The sequence below is a fragment of the Pinus tabuliformis genome, chromosome 4_1 (assembly GCF_031772625.1).
Source record: "Pinus tabuliformis cultivar Carrire ecotype Pingquan chromosome 4_1, CPIR1, whole genome shotgun sequence".
NCBI lineage: Eukaryota > Viridiplantae > Streptophyta > Pinopsida > Pinales > Pinaceae > Pinus > Pinus tabuliformis.
Genome location: NC_142303.1, coordinates 188,308,490 through 188,317,076, shown reverse-complemented (window position 1 = coordinate 188,317,076; position 8,587 = coordinate 188,308,490).

Below are 8,587 nucleotides of genomic sequence, written 5' to 3'. Positions count from 1 at the left end.
GGAACAAATGACAGAGATGGATTGTTTTGGCTCAACATGATGTCAGATCAGATGATATTTAGTATTGATGTGATTTTTACGATCATGGAACTTGGGGTTCTTGGCCAACTTTATTGCAGAGGTGTTGTCAATCATGAGTGGAGTTGATTGTACTTGTTTTACCTGCAAATCTTCAAGAATTTTCCTAAGCCACACAATTTCTTTCGTTGCTTCAGCTGCTGCCACATATTCTGCTTCTGTTGTGGAATCTGTGGAACTGATTGTTTGCGTGATCTCCAAGAGACAGCTCCTGATCCAAGACTCATAGCATATCCTGAAGTAGATACCCCAGTTTCTTTGTCTCCATCGAAGTATGAATCAGAGTATCCAATCAAGCTGAAGTCGTCCACCTGTGTATACTTGATTCCAAGGTCTTGAGTTCCCTTCAAGTACCTTAGAACTCTTTTTGCAATAGACCAATGTCCTCACAAGGCTTTTCATAAACCTGGAGAGGATTCCAACAGCAAATGAAATGTCTGGTCTGGTAGTAGTGAGGTAGATGAGACTTCCTACAAGCTGTCTATACTTTGTTGCATCCTCGAATTCCTTTCCTTCAATAGATGTGAGCTTTAAGTTTTGTTCCATTGGAGTAGAAAGAGGATTGCACTTTGTCATGCCAAATCTGTTTAACAAATCTCCAATGTATTTCTTTTGAGAAAGAAATATGGATTTTGGATGTTGGGTTACTTCAATGCCAAGATAGTAATGAACATAGCCCAAATCAGTCATTTCAAAACTTTTCCCCAATTCCTTCTTTATGGATGCAATGTAGCTTTCATTGTTCCCTGTCATTAAAAGATCATCTACATATACCACAAGATATACAATTGTTTTGCCAACTTTCTTGACAAATAAAGTTGCATCATCAAGATCAAAATGATTGAAGTTGAGTTTCAGAAGATGCTCAGTTAGTTTTTCATACCAGGTTCATGGTGCTTGTTTGAGGCCATACAAGGACTTCACAAGTTTGCATACTTTTTGTTCATGTCCTTTCATAGCAAATCCTTCAGGCTGGGACATAAAAACATTCTCCTTTAGATCTCCATTTAGAAGGCAATTTTTACATCCATTTGATGGACTTTCCAACCGTTTGAGCTGCTAGTGCAAAGAGTGTCCGATGGTGGCCCATTTTGCTGTGGGGGCAAATTTTCCTCATAATCGACCCCTTCCTTCTGTGCAAAACCTTTTGCCACAAGCCTAGCTTTGTGCTTGTCAAGTGAGCCGTCAGTTTTGTATTTTGTTCTTGTAGACCCACTTGCAGCCAATTGGTTTGGTTCCAAATGGAGGATCAACCAGCTTCCAAGTGCTGTTCTTTATGAGGGCATCATACTCCTTTTGCATCGCTTCTTTCCATTCGTCATGAGAAGCAGCTTCTTTGAAGGAAGTTGGTTCAAAATCTTTAGACAATTTCAATTCACAATCATAAGAAACATCCATATCAACAGGTGAATTAGAGTCATCTACATCACCTCCATTTTGTCGGTTTGAATTTCTGGTTCCTGTTTTTCCAATTTCATCAGGATGAACACTTTCAAGTGTCTTTGTCAGCCACTTTGGGGGACCTTTCTGAGATGGTCCAGGCTGCTCTGTTGATTGAGTTGGGACTGAATCAAGATTGAGTCTCCCAATTCTATCAATTACATCACTTAAAGCATCATCCGTTGTTGGAGTTTCATGCAGGGGAGATTGTTCTTCAGAAGAAGATTCCACATGTTGATCTAGTATAGGAATCCCCCCTTAAATATGTGGAATCTAATTATCAAATTCTTGAAATGATTTTGTTTTTGCGAATCTATCCAAGCGATCAAGTTGCCGCTCAACAACATTGTCAGATTTGGATGATTCAAGAAAAATGACATCTCTAGATACAACAAAATTTTTATTTGCTTCATCATAGAGGTGGTATGCTTTGGAGGTGTTTGAATACCCCAGGAAGATACACTTATGACTTCTAGCACCAAGTTTGTTTCTATGTACCTTTGGTATCAAAGCATAACAGGTGGAACCAAGATCCTGAGATGTTTTACCGAAGGAACATGTCCATACCACAATTCATAAGGTGTCTTGTTTCTTATAGCATTAGATGGACATCTATTCTTTATATATGCAACACATAGAATAGCATCAGCCCAAAACATTATCTTTACATTTTTGAAGAAAATCATGGATCGTACCATATTCAAGATTGTTCTATTCATTCTTTCAGCTACACCATTCTGTTGGGGATTATAAGGCACAGTTGTTTGATGTTTGATCCCATGTTGGCGAAGATAGTTTTCAAATTCATTTGATGTATATTCTTTTCCATTATCAGTGCGAATAGACCCAATATGAGATTGTGCATCATTTGCAATCCATTTATGAAAATTCTTGAATGTTTGAAAAGCATCAGATTTGTTCTTCAATAAATAAACCCAACACATTCTGGTGTAATCATCAATAAATGTCATGATATATTTATTTCCATTTGCAGAAGGAACAGGCATTGGACCACATAAATATGAATGAATGAGTTCAAGCTTCCTATGTGCTCTTGAATGTGAATCATGAAAAGGATGTTTGCTATGCTTTCCTAGAATGCAAGCATAACATTTCTTATGTTTCCTAGGAATTGTAGGCAAACCGGCAACACCATTTTTCTTAAGCGGAGACTGTCATAGTTTAAACGTCCAAATCTAGCATGCCATAATAAACTTGATGGAAGTGTACCTTCTTCATGATGAGAAATATATGAGAAATGTTGTGCATGAGAAGAGGTTCCTTACAGTTTGAGAAGCCTTTCTTCTTCTATTCCCCTCATGACAAGTGAGTGGTCAGAAGCTTTTCTTACCTCAAGCTTGCCATCAAACATATGAATGGAGTGACCTTGTTGGCAGATGTGGACCAAGGATAGCAAGTTTCTCTTGAGCTGTGGGAGATATAGAACATGATCCAGAAGAAAGTCTGGAAGACCAGGAAGTTTAAGCTTGATTGTGCCAAGCCCTGATGGCTTGATTTTTGACTGATCTGCAAAGTATACTGCTCCATCAACATTATCAGTGAAATCTTCAAAAAATATTTTCTATAAGTCATATGACAGGTTGCTCCTGAATCAAGCAACCAATCATTTTCGAAGAAGCAAGTGAAGCATTAAACAAATCTTCATTTACTCCAATGTTACATTGTGCCTCAATATAGTGAGCAGATTCAGGTGCTTTACCTTTGTCTGTATCATCAGTTTTACCTTTCTGTTGGTTTCTTTTCTGCTCAATTTTGTCCCATGGTAGCTTGCATGTAGAGGCATCATGTGATCCATTTCTTTTGCAGCGAATGCAATGTAAGTCTGCCTTTTCTCCTTGAGAATGTCTACCCCCCCTGCCTCTCAAATATCTTCCTCTTCCTCTTCGTCCACCTCTTCCTCTTGTAGAATCTTGAGCAGGATGATTTTCTTTATCGGCAAGGCACACAGTCTCTTCAAAAGATTCAGGGGCTATCTTCTTTCCAAAGGCTTTCTCTCTTTCAACAAACTTTTTCACAAGAGAGTCAAAGGTTATATATTTAAGATTTCCATTTGCTTGTAAAGACTCAAGATAATTGGAGTAGGTAGGATAGAGTGCCTTGAGAAAAGCAATAAGAGGGATATCCAGCTCAACCTTAGTGGAATTGATATCATGCATTATAGACTTTACTTCAGATGCAAGAGCAAGAGGATCATTATTTTTCAATTCAAGAGTGAAGAGTTTAATCATGAGCTGAACAACTTCAAGTGTAGAATGTGGGTCATAGAGTTCTTTTAGCTTTTGTAAGGCTTCAAAGGCAGCTGAATATGACGAAATATGGCAACTCACCTCTTCATTTACAGATGCTGCGATTGATGCATAAGCTTTGCTGTTCTTGTTTTCCCAAATGATGAGCTCTTTGTCTGAGGTAGGCTGTACTGGGTCTTTGTCTCCTTCTCCGAAACATACTCCTTTCCACAACTCATTGAAGATGAGGTGTGTGTTTTATCATCTGGGACCATTTAGGATAGTTCTCCTTGCCAGTGAGAACTATCCCTACCATGGAGATGATTGAATGCATTTTGTAAGAGGAAAAAAAAACTTTTACCGATAGAAAAACAATATATATGTTATACCTTCCACTTCTCAACCATATAACATATCACCATAAAAATAAAATTTCATTCCACGCTCACTGCACCAATGTTTTCATGTAAAAAAATATCGGACCAATGCTTTTCATGAATTCATCCCAAATTCAACACGCCATTGCATAGAATATTTAATGCACATAATAAACCCTTCGCATTCCTTGATCAGTGTAAACTATACAGAACTCAATGTGGTGCACATATAGTTCAAGATAAATTCACTATTTAATATGCAATGCACAAAGTGGGCAGCGTTCACTATATATATGCAGCTTTCCAACAATAGATAAGTTTACATCTTTTTACAATAAAAAACGCAGCAACATCATAATAACATGAGCGCACGACGCATTTGACATTCCTCAACAAAACCTCTCCTTTCCAGAGGCCTAAACCTTGAATATATCTTAATTCTGTCTAAATCTATTTCTTTTGCAGCGAGTCATTGTCGAGCCACGTCTCGTTCTGAACCATAAAAATACGTGGGGAGCTTCAATATGTGGGCCGGTGGATTCGAAGCGGCGACTAAGATGGCAAGCAAAAAACGTTTATATCCTAAGGAAACACAAGATGCTGCGATTTGTCATAAGCCATAAACGTTTGGGAAACACAAGATGCTGCGATTTGTCATAGGTTTTTACACTCAAGACGTTACTGTAGGTCGCGGTGTTGAGCCCCATGGTGGGTGCCAAAGCTCCAGGCAAACAAAACTATGATAAAAGAGAGATGAGAGGTGTTGAAGCTCCAAGCGAACTATGAGAAAGACGTTGCTAGAGCAGTCTATCTCCCAGGATTTTTCACCATTAAGAACAAGAACAAAACAATTTCTGAGGAAGTCGAACACAGCAACCGTAGAGGTGAAGTGATCAAACAGAAAATCTTCATGGAGAAGCAGCAAAGGATGCTGGAGTGGCACAGGCTCAGGCTCATTCGAATGGCGGATGTGGGGAATTGCAGCGGCAACCACTAAGGTAGCAGCATGATAGCTGTGTAAACAGTGAATAATTTGAACCTGGGCTGCAAACTGACAACGAAAAATATATCTACAGCGAAAATGTCAGAACAGTAAGGACAACGCTGGATAGGATAGCGTTTCAGAAGAGCAGAGTGCAGGTTATGTAGCAGTAGGGCAGCGTACTGCATGGTGTAGGTAATGGAATATGGAGCAGAGCGCAGGTACAACGCAGGGATGGCAGACATAATGCAGATAATAAGTGGCTGAATTACATGGGGAGTAGTGGAGCAGACCAGGAGTTACAAAGATACAAAGGCTAAAAAAAGGAGTTGGCTCTGATACCATGTCAGGCCAGGAGTAACTCCAGTTTGGCAGAAAAATGATATGATTTATTTCATTAGGTAGCTATTGTTATATACAAAGAATGTGACTGCTCAATTCATCTTCTGATGACTGCTCACATTCCAAATTCACCCAATCGTAGAGGATTAGGTGTCAACAAATTCAAGGACAAATTAAACTAGAATTTCTTGTTTCCATTTCTCAACAAAATGTTTCAGGGCCTGCCAGGGAGTTGAGGCACCTCAACTTCCATTAATGGTTATGTCAGGATCTTGCAACTCTAGTAGGCCTCTCGAACTAAGTTAGATATGGTTTCTCCCGCACAATCTTCTCTTTGCATGGTTTTACTTTATGAAAATTTCTTTCTGAAAAATGTTTGGTATCTCAGATGTGATCTTTCAAATTTGCAATATTTTACTTCCATATCAGCATGTTGGGGTCAAATTTCTTAAGGATTCTTCTCTTGTGGGAGCCTTTTTTCTTCTTCCTCCTTCGCTTCTCGACAACTCTTCTTTGATTGCCTATATAAATATGATGTCCTCTTCTACTTTTCCAACTGATCTTGGGTAGTACCAGGCAAAACTAACATCAACAGTTTTGGTGACTATATGCAGGCTTAGATCCATCGAGCTTGATTACGAAGCCATTCATTTAGCTTGTGTGGTTTATTCTCATCTTGTCTCTTCGATCAATTGGGTCGATCGCTCATTAGATTGTGGAACATCTTTTGATCCTTTATCTTGTGAATTCCCTATCGATGAGAGCATCATGGAGATCATGACACTAGATGACGTGTCATGGGATGATCATCACCATTGTTCCTCATCAAAATCCATCAATGATAAGCCTAATGACCTTTATCAACCCAATATCATTGAACTCCCTACGAATTATTTTTCCATTCATAAAGTTGATTCAGAGAAAAAAAAATCGAATATTGAAGAGACTATCCCTCTCGATATCTCAATTAAACCCGACATTTTCAAGAATCTACATATCGGTGTGTGTTACTCTCCGGATGTGATTAAGACTTACAAAGCTCCATTTCAAGAGTTTCAAGATATATTTTCCTGGTCTTATGAAGAAATTTCTGGGATCGATCCAAACATCGTGGTTCATGAAATAAAAATGTATCCTGATGTTAAACCAGTCTAGTAATGTCTTCATCCAATCCATCCCAAGAAGGATGCCACAATTAAATATGAAGTTGAAAAACTTCTACGCATTGGTTTCATCTATCTAGTCCCTTTAACTAATTGGGTGTCAAATATTGTTCCTGTCATGAAGAAACAAGGAACAATTCATGTATGTGTTGATTATCGGGAAATAAATTGTGCTTGTCCAAAGGATAATTATCCCACCCCATTCATTGGCCAGATTCTTGATGACTGTGCTGGTTGTGAAATCTATTCATTCATGTATGGATTTTCTAGCTATATTAAGATCAATATTCTCCCAACAGATCAGCCTATGAGTAAATTTATTTGTCCCTAGAGCACGTTTTCATATCAAAAACTCCCTTTCGGATTGAATAATTTTGGGGGTATGTTTCATAGGGTGATGAATTACGCCTTCCATGATATCAAAAACATCATGCAACCTTATTTGGATGATCTCCTTTCTCACTCGAAACATTAGATTGATCACTCGAAGCATCTTAGTGCCATTTTATTATAATGTAAGCATTACACTATTTGATTAAAACATCACAAATCTGTGTTTTGCATTAGCTCTAGCCGAATTCTTGATTTTGTGGTTTCAAAACACGAAATTCGTATCGTTCCTTTGAAATTTTAGCTGAACATAAATCTGCTTGCGCCTTCTTCCCTCCTTTAGATCCAATGACTCCAAGGGAAGGCTAACTTTCTACGAAGGTTTGTCCCTAACTACGCTGAGTTGACCAAAGGATTCACTCACCTATTATATAAATGGGTTCCCTTCGATTGGGATGACGTTACTCAAATGATGTTTGATGCCTTGAAAGATGTACTAATTCAAGCATCTTTGTTATATCCCTCGGATTACCAACACGATTATTTCTTGTATACCGTCACTACAGCTACTACAATCATTATGGTATTTGTACAAAAGAGAGATGATGTAGGGACTGAACATTCCATTTACTACTTGATTCAGAATATCAATAATATTGAAGTAAAGTACACTCACGTTGAGAAGTTAGCTTTGGCAGCTATTCAAGTTGTCTAGAGATTCTGCCACTATATACTGCTCTGGAAAACTATTTTCGTTTCAGATTTTAACCCTATGACATACATTTTATCATCTGGATTGTTTAGGGGAAATTACTCCAAATGGATTGTCATCATGCAGGAGTTTGTCTTGGAATTCATCAAATCCAAGTTAAAGAAATCCTTAGTTTTCACTAAGCTAATATGCGACCTTCCCACTAGTGGTTTTGAATCCACATCTAAAAATTCAATCCCAGGTGAGTCATTGTTTTTTATTTCATCATCTGACCCTTGGTATAGAGACATCCTTATATATCTTCAAACCTAGACTTTCTGATATAATACCTCTTGCTCCGAGAAACGATGCATTCAATATCAAGCTAAGGATTATATAATCATTAGCGACACACTCTATCGCCATGGTATCGATGCGATTTTCTGAGGGTGCCTCACCCATTATTAAGCCGAGAAATTCCTTAATCAGCGCCACTTGGGGGCATGTGGCAGTCATTTATCTGGTTATGCCACTGCACAAAAAATCCTATGTGTTTATTACTTTTTCCCCAACATTTTTCGGGATTGTATTCTCATTGTCCAAAAGTTTCATTCATGCTAAAAATTTTTCGTAAGATCCACGCTCCACCTGTACCTATGCATCATGTTGTCGTTGTAGGTACTTTTGTGAAATGGGGTATTGATTTCATGACATGTAGCCCTCACTTGGTTGAGGGGCATGTATATATCATTGTAGTGGTTGATTACTTTACCAAATGGGCCGAGGCGATGCTTACATTTAATAAACACTAGCAAAACAACTCCATATTTCTTTTTCAACCATGTCATCATACAGTTTGGTGTTCCACAGGTCATAGTTACAAATCACAAAAAGCATTTTCAAAATCATATGATGTCCACATTGACTGTTGAGATGGG